This window comes from Rosa rugosa, chromosome 6, assembly GCF_958449725.1.
Source record: "Rosa rugosa chromosome 6, drRosRugo1.1, whole genome shotgun sequence".
Taxonomy (NCBI): Eukaryota; Viridiplantae; Streptophyta; class Magnoliopsida; order Rosales; family Rosaceae; genus Rosa; species Rosa rugosa.
This window is the reverse complement of record NC_084825.1, coordinates 182,056-198,463: the sequence shown is the minus strand read 5'-3', so window position 1 is coordinate 198,463 and position 16,408 is coordinate 182,056. Positions and strand designations below refer to the sequence as shown.

General features: G+C 40.7%; 1 non-coding gene across 1 annotated transcript; it reads right to left on the bottom strand.

Moving 5' to 3' along the window:
* Nucleotides 1-11,555: 11,555 nt before the first annotated feature.
* On the bottom strand, nt 11,556-11,662 carry LOC133719084 (small nucleolar RNA R71). Its single transcript, XR_009850813.1, has one exon. It is a non-coding gene; the product is annotated as a small nucleolar RNA R71 (small nucleolar RNA).
* Nucleotides 11,663-16,408: the final 4,746 nt, after the last annotated feature.

Below are 16,408 nucleotides of genomic sequence, written 5' to 3'. Positions count from 1 at the left end.
TGATCTTTGATCAACTCTTGGCCGAGAAAATGATTCAACTTTCTTTCGGCCATATACTCCCCAAGGCCGAAGAGATCAAGGGGAAGACTTTTTGCAAGTATCATAATTCATGGAAGCATGCAACTAACAACTGTGTTATTTTTCGTGATATGATACAGGATCTCATTGACGCAGGAACTCTCAAGTTCCCTGAAAGTAAGCCAGCAATGAAGGTTGACACCAACCCATTTCCCGAAGCTCAAGTGAACATGGTATATGTTAGAGTCCCCAAGGATGGGGATGCTCCAAGCAAAACGGTAGATGCTAGCAAGACTACTGGTAAGCTCCAATCATCGGCCCAGCCAACGGCCGGAGGACTCACTATTGGGAGTATCATGCTTGGTACCAAAAGTAGCTGTTTTATGCACTCGGTGCTAGGAAGAAGTCATGCTTGAAGGGGTTTTGAAACTCCAGAGGCCAGAGCAGGTTGATAAAACTTCTACTTCGGCTCAGAAAGCCGAGAGTGCACCAACAGGAACCAGAATAGGGAATACACCCGAAAATGTGCATTCCAGAGTAGAACCTCGGGGCAAAAGAATTATCTTGGCCAAAGTAGGTAAGGCCGAGGCGGACAAACGGAGATTCAGGTCTCAGGTTACCACAAAGCCACCATTGACCCCAGATGCATCGGACAAGTATGGTCCGCACAGTCCAAGGGGAAGTTCGAAGGGTGTGTTCCATCGTCTTGATAAACCGGACAGAAGATTTTCTGAAAGGGAGCCAGTTAGGCGACGCCTGAACTTTGATTGGCCATTTTATGATGAAGAATATTACGGCTGAAACGAGAGGGACAAAAGGAGATATCCTAGAGATGAGGGTTGTAGTCGTGATAACTATAACCGTGATGGAAACTCCCGGCCACTAAGGACTTTCAAGCCTCCTTTGGTTTCTGACAACCGTTGGTACGGCAGTGTTTCAAGGGACCAACCGATTACCTCATGACGAAAACACAGTTGAGAAGACAGCAAAGGCAAGTAGCTGAGGCTAAGAAAGCCCGACTGAGCGAGACAACCAGAACTTCACCTCCACGATTGTCACACCCCCAAACTTGAGACCAATATTGTACTGAAATATGGTACCCGAATTTGGGATGTGAGCCAAACTAAATAGAATTTCCTTTTTGAAAGAAAGTAAAAGACTATATATAGATATATCTGAATAGTACTTTTATTAGAAAACGACATCATTATTTGTACAATACCAAAGTTTAGCAAAATATATTACAGTACTCATTCTCTTGAAATAGTAGTAGGAAAAACTTTCTTTTATTTAGTAGGTTCATCCCCTTTTTCCCCATGCATCTACTCGTTACCTGAAAACATGAAGGTGTAGCATCATGAGTAACACAGACCCAGTAAGTACAGCTTACATTCTTATACTAATGTGTCTTATAAGAAATCAAAACTGAACAACCAAGTAAAAATGTACCGAGAACCATTTATATGTTCACACCAAATCTTAAATATATATTTGTATACACACTACAGACACATATATATAAACGATTATAAAAATGGTAATAAATCACATAGTCACATCTCTTTATCGAATCAACAAATACTGTAGCAATAATAGGTGCAAATAACCTCAAAACAATGCATGCTCGATTCTCTTTTCACTTAACACCATAACATATTAACAATATATCACAGATAGATATTTGATCAAAACAATATAAGTACACTTTTCATTTTAGTGAATTTTCGGATTAACTGGTAACAAATCATAAATCCACGTGTTAGGGTCCATAATCAGGTTGACTGGTAACAATTCATAAATCCACGTGCTAGGGTCCATAATCCCAAAGCACGGGAAACCACATGCTAGGGTCCATAATACCAAAGCATGGGTAAGCCGCAGCATACCAGGGTCCAACGTACTATACCCAAGTATGTATACTCAAAGTAAGCAACCTTCCTAAGAGTATAATAGTGCACTATCTGAAGGGACTAGGGCCCAAGGCTAACTTCTCATATCACAACACACTTTTACCAGTAATTCACTTAAGCACGGGGTAGTACTAATCACCCGATTTCACATCTCCAGATATAATTACGTCAATAAAGCATAGTAAGCTTTAAGTAGTAAATAAAACAGCTGCATAAATAGTAACAAAGCATATAAACAAACTTACATAAATATAACTGAAATTGTGTGGACAAATCAATATATATATATATATATATATACATAATTACGTGTATATATATATAATTTAACTTGAAAGTAATTGCGGAATAAAATAAATGTACTGCAAATTAAACTTGAAAGTAAATGTGCAATAAAATAAAGGTACTGCAAATTAAACTTGAAAATAAATGTGCAATAAAATAAAGGTACTGCAAATTAAAAGTAGTAAAAGAATATTAGTTAGTAGTCAAAGAGTTAGTAGTCCTCTTTTCATAGTATTAGAAATCTTAGTCCGAAGTGTCCATTCGTCAATCAAAATAATAGTACCAAGTACTGTCAACTTTCTGTTTTTATAACTTGTTCAATTCATGTCCGAAATAGTCAAGTGAGGACACCAAGTCATAGGATTTTTCATAAGGAATTCAATGGAATAAGTCATGTAGTCCAGATCAGAGTGATATAGTCCATAAATGGTAAAAGAACCATAACAGTGCTGAAACCGATATTTTTGAAACTGACCTTTGATGTTTAAGTCTTTACGTACTGTGTATTTTACCATTACTTCTCAAACTTTCCAGAATAAAAGTAGAGGTCCTAAGCTTCAAATTGATATAAATTTTGTAGAAAATGGATAAGAAATGAGGGAGATATGAATTTTTGAAGTTGTGATGGCGGTATGAGATTTCCAGCTAGTTTAAAAATTGAAAACTTTGATTAGCCATAACTTCTTCATTTCTTAACCTTTTTTAGTGATTCAAAAGCCTAAACTGAAGGATTTTTCATGAAGAAACTGAAAATATAATTATTTTTGACAAGATTAACTTTTATCAAACACGAAAATATATGACTGCAGCAAAACAGATTCTTTTCCATTTTATCATCGGTTATGCACTTTGATAAATCTTAAAGGCAAAAGAATATAGGAATGTAATCATGTACTTACTTAAGAAACTCAGAAGTGAAGTGAAGATTTTGGTCTTGGATCCAAGCTTGGACTTCTTTGAGAAAAACAAAGGGAGTTTCTTGAAAGGAAAGGATGAAGGATTTGTGAGGTGAGTTTTCTCTACAACTAAGACTTCCAAATCAGTTTTGCACTTGATCTTAAGGCTTGAAGGAAAAAATGATTCAGCTTCATGTTTATAAAGACTAGAAAGATGCATTAAAAATTAATCTTTAGCATCTTACTTGTAAGTCAAAAGTGAGTTGAAAGTCTACAAAGCATTTACAAGGAAATTTCCAAGAAATTTCCAAGGAATGTTATGGTTGTTAGAAAGAAAAATCAGATTAGTTCTTCTAGATGTATTGGCATTTGAATCATGTATACATATATACACATAGATATACACATAGATACACATTTTCTCAAACTAATACGAAGATTGATATGTCATTTCGTAAGATTCAAAATATGTGTTAGCAATAACTAGTACTAAAATGACATGCATCACAAAAATACTATAGGTAATAGTATTGGGCTCAATAACAAATATCGAGTGTACACAAGAAATACGAACTAAGGTATTTTAGTAAGTTCCTAGAACTCTATTATAACTTGTAAGTATAGCATGTGGTATCATCGGTTTCTAAACGGGAAAATAAATGCTTAGAAGATACTTGGATTATTTCTAAGTTTAAGGTATCTTAGAGTGCTCTACAGTGATACTAAGTTTCGGGTTATTACAACGATCCATTAAAAGATCCGGATATGAAACGGCACCGAGAAGGATTAGAACATACGAGAGAAAGAGCAACGATCCTCCTGTGGATAAATCGACTCGGGATACTGAAGACATGGCAATTGACTCAAGCAGGAAGGGGGTATTAAAGGTTCACTTCAGAGAGGCCCCTTGCCCAAAACCATTGGTTGTAGTGGATAGGAGTCGAGATCCACCCTTTACGGCCGAAGGACTCGTAACTATGCGAAACTATCATCTTTTGCATTCGGCCATCGATTGGTATGGTTTGACTAAGGAGGAAAACAAGCTTTTAAATTTAGTGCGTAGGGATTGCAACAGATGCGAAGAACTCTGGGCGCGTGATGTGAGAAGAGGCGTGAGAACCAAGTATCAAGCTTATTTGGAAGACTAGGAAATAAAGGCTGATTATAATTCTCTTCCCATTTCGAAAGGCGACCTACAGTTTTTGAGAGAATACTTTAGTATGCACTTGGCCGAAGAATTGTTTGGCCTAACAATTGAGGAACAAAGACTGGCGTTCATATTTGAGGAACGCATGGAGAAGATGGATAGAGAAAGATGGGAAATTCTTCACGCCCCGCATTCACCCACGTCTTCATCAGGTACACCGGCATCGGGTGAAGAGGAAGAAGAAATTTCTGAGTAGAATGGCGATGAAGAGCCTTTCGTAAAACTTTACAAGGACATGAACCCGCCCTTTTCAGCTAAGGGACTTAGGAGAATGAAAGAGTATCACTGAAAGAATTCTGCTCTTGCATTGTACGGACCAACAAACAAGGAGATGGATACGTTACATATGATCGCTGAATGCCCAAAGTCAGCAACCCTTTTGTTAGACTTGGATTCTAGCCTTGGTTTAAAAATTGCTTACCAGGCTGTCCAAGAAGGCATAGAGCTTAAAGTCGGTGATGAGGAAATCCCGATCTCGGACAGAGATTTGAAGTATTTGAAGAAGTTCCATAAGATCCAATCTGCGGTCGAGATGTATGGGATGACTACTCAGGAAAGGGAGTTGATGAAGCACTTCGACCACCATGTCCGAGAAGAAGAAAATCGTCAACAAGCTCAAGCAAACCAAGACCTGGCCAAATGGTTAGAGGACACTGACACAAATGATACACAAGACCAGCATTTAGATGACCTGGATCTGGAAGTCGATGGCCAGGGTGATAGGGGCATATTAGAGGGCGATGAGGACCTACTGGAGGACAATGAGGACCTATTGGATATAGATATGGGGGATTATGACGACATAGAGGATTATGAGGAACATGTTGACTACGATGATGTCGATCAGGTTCCTGACGTCCCAACCTCCAATCCACAGGCTGATACCACCAAGAACATTTTGACCGAGACAAGTATCCAACCTTCGGCGAGTGAGGCCAAGGAAGCTATTGTCCCAACATCTCAGGAAGTGAATATGATTAGCGTTTGGTCATCAACGAAAAATGCTTCTGACCAGGTGTAGAAAGGAAGAGATTCGGCCGGAATAGATTTTTCTCGGCCGAGTGAGTCCATGACCCAAGTGAAAGATCCCATCCTCATTGATGCTTATATAGGTGGATACCGATTTTCGAGGGTTTTAGTGGATGGGGGATCAGCTGTCAACATCCTTCCTTGCTCTATGATACGTCAACTCCACCCTTCCAGGTACGGCTTTGTTCCAACTGATATTTCTGTTTACGACTATACAGGGGAAGAGGCTGAAGTCAGAGGGGCATTGCCATTGACGGTAACTGTAGGAAAGAAAAGCTCAACAACTTGTTTCTTTGTCATCCCCACTGATAACTCATGCACTGCCATACTGGGTTGTGATTGGATCCACCAGAATACTTGTATCCCGTCTTCAGTACACCAACTTCTTGTTTTGTGGAATGCGAATAAAGTCGAGGTCGTACGGTCAGCTCAGACCGTAGATAAAGGAGGAACAGCCATCGATATGGTGTATGTTCAAGCTCAGCCGGGACAATTGAATGGAATGGAAGGGGATGTGCGAGAAGAAGTTGAATGCCAAGCTCCAGTCCAAGACTTGGCCAAGGCCTACTTTCCAAAGCCAACACCAGCTATGTCCAAGCATATCAAGCCATTGTATATCACGGCTCATTTTGAGGGATATCCGATCTCAAGAGTATTGGTAGATGGTGGAGCAGCCGTAAATGTTATTCCTATTTCGGTTGCTGAGAAGTTGAAAAAGACTGACAAAGATATTGTATCCTCCGAGATCGCCATCCGAGATTTCTCCAGTGGCAAGAAGCAAACCAAGGGAATTCTACCTTTGGAAGTCACGGTAGGTAACAAAAGCATGATGACCGGTTTCTTCGTCATAGATTCCAAGCCTTGCTATAAAGAGATTGGATACATCAGAGTATGTGCATCCCTTCGTCCATGCATCAGCTTTTGGTATTCTGGAATGGGGACATTGTGGAAGTAGTGGAAGCTGATTCTCAACCATTGAAAGCTTCGGCCAACGCAATTGATGCCCAATACTACAAGGAAGAAATTGGGTGCTCAGAAATTCAGAGGGAAGATGGTATTGGCCGAATTATGAGGATAACAATGCGAAGAGCACTGGCCCTAGGCGCCGAGAAAGTCCACGAGGACTCGGAGCGGCCAGCATTGGCAGACCTGTTTGATCCCATAATCCATGGATAGTGGCCTAGAGAATGGGACACTGTCGGCCGCAGTTGAATCAATAATGAGGAGACTGTTGGCTCATTGGGCCGAAAACTCTCTTCAGAGTGATTCGGCCATGAATTTGTTAGAATTTATCTCAGAAGGAGCATCAGAGGACGAATTGAAGCTAGATGACATCGGCCCCGCACCGGCCGAAATGGAAGATGACCTTACCGAAACTCAAGACCCACTAGAAGACCTGAATTTAGGGACCACCGAGGAGCCTCGGATAGTCCGGATTAGCAAGCTCCTGCCGCCCAAGATGAAGGAAGATTTGAAGGCTTTGCTGACTGAGTTTCAAGATTGTTTTGCATGGAGTTACCATGAAATGCCAGGTTTAGATAGGAATATAGTAGAACATAGGTTGCCTATAAATCTCAATTGTAAACCTTACAAGCAACCTCCTCGGCGATGTGCCGCCGAGGTTTTGCCAGAAATTAAAAAAGAAATGGAACGTTTATTAAAGGCCGGTTTTATTCGAACGGCCAGGTATGTTGAATGGTTATCTAATATTGTGCCAGTAAGGAAAAAGAATGGCAAAATGCGCATATGTGTTGATTTTCGAAATCTAAATTTGGCCACACCCAAGGATGAATACCCAATGCCCGTGGTCGACTTACTTGTGGATGGTGCGGCCAAACATGAAATCCTTTCTTTCATGGATGGGCATGCTGGATACAACCAAATCTTTATAGCTGAGGAAGATGTTCACAAAACGGCGTTCAGATGCCCAGGCGCAATAGGAACATTTGAGTGGCTTGTTATGCTATTTGGGCTCAAAAACGCTGGAGCAACCTATCAAAGGGCCATGAATATGATCTTTCATGACCTTCATGAATATCAACCCGCGCGACCCTACCCATATCCAGGTTCCCGGCCCGACTCAATCTCCGGCGACGCCAATATAGGCGTTCAACTCAGACTTCAGTCGCCGTCCTCCCTCTGGTGCTCATCGTCGACAACAATGACCGGAAACGGCAGATCGGAGCACCCAAAGGTAAACCCTTCGGACTCGATCAGATTTTTACGATTCCGGCATTATCACGGTCCGATCTTTACATTTTTGGAATCCTCTCCTCCTCTAGATCACATCATACCAACCTTGAAGGATGATTCAATGTGTGGTGGCCGAGATTGGGTTTTGAAAGTCAATGGTGGAGACTGCTCTGGCATGTAAGCTTGATCTCGGCTGAATCTTACTTAACTCCAAGAATGAAAGTTACTCAACTCTTCATGATGAACATTTTTACCGGTTTGATTGTTGAGTTGTTGAATTTGGCCGGCGGCGGCGCTTTGCGGCTGCTTCTAGCCACCTCAGGGACAGTTTCTATTCCTCATTATGATCTACTTGTCGATACGAGCATTTCGATATATAGTTTGTAATTTGTGGACATCGTATGAGCATATTAGGTTTTTAGGGTTTTCGATTCGATCGGTTTTCCAATTGACTTGTAGTTTCGATAGATTGATCGTATAAGTATTCCAGAGACCTTGGATGGTCTTGGATGAAGTTTCCCCTCGATTGGCATTACTTTCAATGTTTTAGTTCAAACGGGGGTTCGAAACTTAATCGTTTTCGATTTGTGTACTAAGTTGTGACGTATATTACTTAGGTGATTGATGGAGAGTATTCGATATCATATCTCTGTTGTAAGAGAAGACTGATTTGGTGCTTAAATGCAACTTATGCACAATAAGGGCACGGTCATCAAAGAAGTGGGAAATATTTGAACCCGAAATTATCGTACCACGGGGATTGAAAAGCAAACTCCAATTCTTGGTTATGCGGATTACTAAGTCACCAACAATTTAATAAACAAAAACTAAAAATAGCACCAAGCTATTTACATGCGCGGCTCGGAACAACCATGCCTAAAATGGTCAAGAGACCCACAAGTAAATGCGGAAACTCACAACCAAGTGGTATTGACAATGAAAGTGGTTTGTAAAAATTGATTTTGATTGCGAAAAATAAAATTGACAATTGAAAATTAAAATTGGAACTAAAAATAAAGATAATAGAAACTTATCAAGAAATGGAAATTAGGTCACTAGGGTATCCTCCTATCCAAATTTAATGCACAAATATGCTCCGACAATGGTCATTCAATTCATAATGGCATCAAGAACCATACCCAAGGCTTTTCAAGGCTCATGGGTCAATAGATTCCTTAAAGGGTATTCCTACTCCGGATCAAGGGTCGTAGAAACTCAATTGGGACAATCTAGAGCCTTGTTAGGGCCTCTAGTTGCAGCAAATCCCCAGGTCAATTAATATGTAATTAATCCATTTTTATTTATTTGTAGAAAATAAGTGGAATTGCGGAAATGAGAGAAAATGGTGCGAAATTGGAGCAAATTAGAGTACCGGACAAAAGGACGAAATAGTCAATGCGGGTCAACTGTGGTCAACACCATCAAGGGAGCGGAATCCAATCACCTCCGATAATATGTTGTGGAAGTGCATTGAGAAGAGAGAAGAAAGACAAGAAAAGAAAGAAGAAGAAGAGAGAAAGAACACAAAGAAAAGAAATGAAAATGAAAGAAAGAAAGAAAGAAAGAAGAAGAAGAAGAAGAAAGAAAAAAAAAAAAAAAAGATGGAGAGAAATCTGAATTGTGCTGCAATAGCATAATCAATAACCTTCACTTCTTCCTTTCACCACGTGCTGCCTCTTCTTTTTGTTTTTGTTTTTTTTTTCATTTTTTCGTTTTCCTCTCTCCAATCACTTGCTGCCACATGTCCTTCTCTATCATTTTCTCTTTCTCTTGCAGCCACACAAATCCATTTCCATCGACTTCTTCCTCTCTACCCATTCTTCGACCAGACATATAAATAAAAAAAAAACCTACCCATTCTTCCCCTTATCATCTATCAGACACACACCAATTAATCCCATTCCAATTATCCCATTTCTTCTTCTTCTCCCACCAGACCACACCACCTCACCCTTAATTCCTTTCTCATCCTCTCTAGCCACACGGCCGAACACACCTCTCACCACAATTCCTTCCTTCTCCATTTTTCCCTTCTTGCCAAGAACACACTTCTCCTCACCAAAATCTCATTTTCTCCAATTTCTTCTCCTCACCAAGATCTACACTTCCTCACTAAGATCCACCTCACCAAAATTTCATTTTCTCATCAATTTCACAAGATTCTAAGAGGAAGCACTTCAAGCATAAGGGGTTTAATCACCACTTGGGTAAAAGGGAGAAATTATAATTCCAAAGCTCGTTATGTTTGCTTTTTAGCATTTATAACTTGTCTTGGTTGTTCTCTATCTTGTATACCTTTGCCTCTTTTGTTTGTATGAAATTGTTGAAATTGATGGTGTATATATTTATGGGTAGTGAGTAGAAATTTTGTTGGGGATTAGGGTTGTGTGCCCTAGCCCAAATTTTATGTAAAAGATACCTATTTTAATGTCATGATGCAATTTACTTTGTTGGATGCTTATATCAATTTTTGTTGGGTTGAAATGCATGTCTAGGAGCCTAGTCAAGTCTAGGGTATGTATTTTGAGCATGTCGAGGATGAAATTAGAGGCTTGACCCCCTCTAATTCCTAAGCTAGAACCCTCAATTTGGTATTGTAGGGGTTATAAGCATGGTGATTTACACCCGCCGCGTGATTGCGAGGGTGAATCGCTTAGTGTTCTAATTCTTGAGCTTTATGCCAATTAGAGCGACTTAGAGACCCTTGAACCGGCTCTAGCTCTCTCTAATTGAGTTTGTGTGACCCTTGAAACGGCACATTAGTACCGTAATTGAGAATATATGGTCCTTGAGCCTTGAACCGCCTTGGATACGAGTACCGCCTAATCAAGAATTTTGCATCTACATTAGATAGCTTCCGACACATAGGATTTGGGTGAAGGAACCTCCCTAGCACCCAACACTCTCTTGTCTTGAATTTTTCGCAAACTACTTTAGCATTGCATATTTCATTTTTAGAAATTTTCCATTTTCGGTTCTCAAATTTAGTTTAAGTCTTCAGAATTAAAAATCACAATTTCGGATACTTTGTTGCTAGGATAATTTATATTTGTGCTTAGTTGTCCGTAACTAAGTGGGGTTCCCTATTCCCTTGGGTACGATACTTGGAGCTTAATTTATTTACCTTAAACTTGATGACCGTGTTGTATTACGCGTGAGGCGCTAGTATAGGCACCGAATCAATGGCGCCGTTGCCGGGGGAGTAGGGTGTAAAAACCTTATTCCCTTGGTTTTCGGATTCTTAGGCACTTTGCATATTTTTCTAGCTTTTTCTTTATTTTGATTTGTGTGTTGAATATTGAAAATATATTTTGGTAATTTTTATTGGCATAAAAAAAATTTTCAGATTTTTATTTTTGTGTTATTGGTTACTTGTTGAGTTTTTATTATTGTAGTAGAAAAGAAAAAAAAAAGTTTAATTATTTGTTTGAATTACTTGTGTTTTTTCTTGTACCCTAGTTTCTAATCATTTTCATAGTTTTCTTTTGAAGGTGCATGAGTGAACTTCCTAATAAGAGAGGAAGAGGTCGACCAAGAAAAAGAGTGAGAAATCCGAGGACAAATTCTTTTGCACCATCGAGGTCTACTTCACCTATTTTAGAAGAGAGATCACCAAGTCCAAGATTTGAAGAGGTAGAAATGGGTGACGCGGAGAATAATAACAGACCAATTAGAGCTTATAGTTGTCCTACCGTTGTCAACCAACCATCTTGTATAGTCTTACCACCTTGTGGAGTCAATTTTGAGATCAAGTCTTCTACTCTTCAAATTTTGCCAAAGTTCAATGGCTTTAGTCAAGAGAGGCCTTACACTCATGTGAAGATGTTTGAAGAAGTATGTGGTACGCTACAATTGGGAGGACTTACACCGGATAGCTTGAAGATGCATGTTTTTCCCTTTTCACTTCAAGACCGGGCAAGAGAATGGTTACATAAACTACCTCCCGCGAGTATACGATCATGGCGTCAACTTCAAGAAGAGTTTTTGAATGCATTCTTTCTTCCCCACCGGACTACAAGTATGAGAGATGATATCTTGAGGTTTATTCAATTTGATGGAGAGACTTTGCATGAGGCATGGGAGAGATTCAAGGACATTGACCTTGGATGCCCTCACCATGGCCTAGATATTGATTCATTCCATAGAGGCTTGCTACCGGAATCTAGAAGACGTGTGGATAATGCCGCACTTGGAAGCATTGAAAATAAGCATGCTACCGAAGCTTGGGGTATCATTGAAGACTTATCTAAGCAAAGTGCAAGGTGGGACTCTCATGACCGAAGAAGAAGACCAAGAGATGAGTTTGAGAAGCCAAGGAGCCGTGAATTGTATGATGAGCATAAGAGTCGAGATTCCTATGATGAGCTTAGGAGAGGTCGTGACACCCTTGATGATTCAAGGAGGAGCCGTGAGTTGTATGATGAGCCACAGACTCGTGAGCATGGTGTTGATGATGTTAGAGGCCGAGAGCCTTTACCTAGAGGCCGTGGGATTTATGAAGTGTCTATGCCAAGTGATGGAATTATGAGTTCAAAGTTAGAGAGACTTGAGAAAAAGATGGAGCAATTACTTGAGAGGCAAGACCGTGAGCCACACATTTCACAAGCCAAGGCCATGCATTCTACTCTTTCTACTTGTCTTTTATGTGAGTCTCCTAGCCATGTTACTCAAGAATGCCATTTAGCACATCAATGTCCCGATTTTGTGGACGAGCAAGCAAGGGTACGGTAATAAATAATTTTCAAGGAAGGCAACAAAAGAATGACCCTTACTCTCCAACATATAATCCGGGGTGGAGGAATCACCCCAATTTTTCATGGGGAGGCAACCAAGCTGGATCAAGTTCACAAGGTGGTGGTTCTTATAGTCATCAAGGATAAGGAGGTTCTAGCTATATTCCTAGAGGCCCTAGTGGCTCAAGTTTTGTACCCCAAGGTCAAGGAGGTTACTATGGTGCATCGCATAGCCAAAATGGCTCAAGTTCTTCATCCTTCGGCTCTCACAACAATCAAGGGCAGATTTCACCTATGCATGGTACACATGGGAATGTCACTTATCCTTATGGTTCGAATGTTCAAAATGGCCCTCCCGGATTTGTGCAAGGTAGTGGCTATGGAAACAACAAGTTTCAAGGTGGTTCTAGTGCTTTTCATGGAGGCAACCAAGGCGGGAATTACAATCATACATCTATGTCACATGCTCCTTCGCATTCTAGTGAGCCTAGCAAACCTGGTTTTGAAGAGTTGATGAGTAAACTCATAGAAGTTCAAAATTCTACAAATGCAGTACCTCAAGCAAGCTATTGATTCTCTTCAAGCGGGCTTGCACAAATTGGAGACTTAAGTTGGGCAAATGGCCTCTTCTATCCACTCAAGACCACAAGGGTCTCTTCCTAGCAATACAGTACCTAATCCTCGCCACAATGAGCAAGCAAATGCTATATCTATTCTTAGAAGTGGAAAGGTCTACAACAATAAGGTACACATGCCCCAAACTTCATTTCCTACTCCCTTGCATGTGTATGATAATATGTATGACCCCTATTCCTCCTCATCCCATTCTTGTAATGGTTATGTTCCCTCTCCTATGCATGCTCCCAACTCTCCCATTTCAAATTCTAGTGATGAGTATGTTATGGTAGAGGATTGCTCTAGTGATGATAGTGATTTTGAATTGATTGATGGTGCCACGAGGGAAGAAAATGTACCTCGCGGCAATGTTGGAAATTCTTTAAATATTCATGATTTTAATTCAAAGGCGGATGGGAACCGGGGGGAAGAAAATGTACCCCCAGAAATTGGAGTGGGTAATGTGGCTTTGTATGCAAAAGGAAGAAATAAGGGGGTGGATAAGGAAGCCGGGGATGAAGAAAATGTACTTCCCGGAGGTGCACAAGGAAGGAAGACCTCTTTACCTCATTCTACATCTTCAAAGTCTCATGTATCTACTTCATCTGCACCACCTAAGCATGTTCACTTTGGGCCTACTACTATTGCATCATCTTCTAGTGATCATATGGGGAGCAATAAGGTGGAAGACAGGGGGAGAAAGAAGGTGGAAGACTCTTCTAAAAGGAAGCCTCATGCTCAAAATTCGGAGTCTACATCAAAGGGGAGAAATAAGGCGGAAGATTCTCATATGACTAGTGGAGGTCCTAAGGATAGGAGTACTCCGGTCTATTCTTCACTAGGGGAGGCCGTGTTGGCTAGGGATCCTAGTGGGATCGTGAGCACCCTTAAGGGTCCCATGGGTAACTTGAAATTTACCCCACCATTAGTTTTGTCTCAAGAGCCGATTTTACCATATCCTAATGTGAAGATGATGCAAGACCTCAAGAAGAAGAAAGAGCGTCAAAATGTAGAGTTCATGGAATTGTTCAAGAAGGTGAATTTTAATATTCCACTTTTGGATGCCATTAAGCAAGTACCCTCATATGCCAAGTACTTGAAGGAATTGTGCACAAACAAGAGAAGGTTTAAGGATGATGAGAATGTTTATCTTAGAAAGGAGACCTCATCCATAATTCAACGAAGGCTTCCTCCTAAACTTGGAGATCCCGGATGCTTTACCGTCCCTTGTACTATTGGGTTGAGAAATTTTGATAAGGCACTTCTAGATCTTGGAGCGAGTATCAACCTTATGCCTTATGAAGTCTACAAAACACTTGCTTTGGAGGACATTAAACCGGTCAAGATTAGGTTGGAAATGGCGGATCGAAGCGTGGTTAATCCGAGAGGAGTGGTGGAGGATGTCTTGTTGAAAATTGATGAAATATTGGTACCCGCTGATTTTGTGGTTTTAGATATGGAGCCTTTGAACAATGATAGTGAGGAGCTCCCTATTATTTTGGGGCGGGCATTCATGGCAATCGCCGGCACCAAAATTGATGTTCAAAAGGGAATCTTAACTATGACTGTGTTTGACACGACTATTGGATTTCGAATCTTTGATGTCATGAAGAGTTCGGTTATCTCAAAGATTGTTTTCGAGTAGAGACGATGGATATTATTGATGATCTTGTTGAGGAGTCTTTCATTACCTCGTCACATTCTAAGGATCCATTTGAGGCCTCTATAGACCACCATAGCTTGAGATTTAATGATGATGACATTATGGAGGACGTGTATTGCATGGAGACTATAATGCCATTCCATAAGGCATACAAGCCCAAGATAGTGCCTTTGCCTCCTATTACTACTAGAGCGGTACCTTCTCTTGAGAGCCCACCTATACTTGAGTTGAAGCCCTTACCGCCCACATTGAAGTACGTTTTTCTTGGAGACAATGATACCATTCCGGTTATTATTTCATCAAAGCTTAGTGAGTTGGAGGAAGGGAAGCTTCTTGGAGTTTTGAAGGAGCATAAGAATGCCTTAGGGTGGACAATTGCCGACATTAAGGGCATTTGTCCTTCTAAGTGTATGCACCGTATTCATTTGGAAGAGGACTCAAAACCGGTGCGAGATGCTCAAAGGAGGTTGAACCCTCCAATGATGGAGGTGGTAAAAGCCGAGGTGCTTAAGTTACTTGATGTGGGTGTGATCTATCCGATTAGTGATTCAAAGTGGGTTTCGCTGGTGCAAGTTGTTCCTAAGAAAGGTGGAGTAACGGTTGTGACAAATGAAAAAGGAGAAGAGGTAGCACAAAGGGTACAAACCGGGTGGCGTGTATGTATTGATTATCGGAAGTTGAATGCCACTACTCGAAAAGATCATTTTCCCCTACCCTTTATTGACAAGATGTTGGATCGTTTATCGGGGCGCTCTCATTATTGCTTTTTGGATGGGTATTCCGGGTACAACCAAATAGCAATCGCCCCTGAAGACCAAGATAAGACCACTTTTACTTGTCCATTCAACACCTTTGCCTATCGGAGAATGCCATTTGGGCTTTGCAATGCCCCCGCTACATTTCAAAGGTTGATGATGTCTATTTTTCATGATATGATCGAAAAATTTATGGAGGTGTTTATGGATGATTTTAGCATACATGGAGATAGCTTCGATGATTGCCTTGCCCATCTATCTCTTGTACTTGCAAGATGTGAGGAGACCAATTTGGTCTTGAATTGGGAGAAGTGCCACTTCATGGTAGATGAGAGGATTGTATTAGGGCATGTTGTTTCATCACGAGGCATTGAGGTTGACAAAGCGAAAATTGATTTGATTGCATGGTTACCACCTCCGACTAGTGTGAAGGGTGTGAGGAGTTTCTTGGGACATGCGGGATTTTATCGGCGGTTTATTGATAATTTTTCCTTAATCTCTAAACCTCTATGTGATCTCTTAGCGAAAGATTCTAAATTTGAGTTCACCTCCGATTGTCTACGTGCTTTTGAGTTGCTTAATGAGAGGTTGACACAAGCACCTATTATTGTTGCTCCCGATTGGTCACTCCCATTTGAAATTATGTGTGATGCATCGGATTTTGCCTTGGGTGCCGTGCTAGGTCAAAAGCCAGATAAGCGCTTGCATGCTATATACTATGCTAGTAGGACTTTGAATGAGGCTCAAATGAACTACACTACTACCGAGAAAGAACTACTAGCGGTGATTTTTGCTCTTAAAAAGTTTAGAGCTTATCTCTTGGGTTCGAAGGTGATAGTCCATACGGATCATGCGGCATTGAGATATTTGTTGAGTAAGAAAGATGCCAAGCCCCGTTTGATTCATTGGGTGCTATTACTCCAGGAGTTTGATTTAGAGATCAAGGATAAGGCGGGTCGGGAAAACCTTGTTGCAGATCATTTGTCTAGACTTGAGCATGGTGGAGATTCTTCTGATATACCATTGGTTGAGCATTTTCCCAATGAGTACCTATTCCATGTTGATATTGAGACGCCTTGGTTTGCGGACTTTGTGAATTATTGG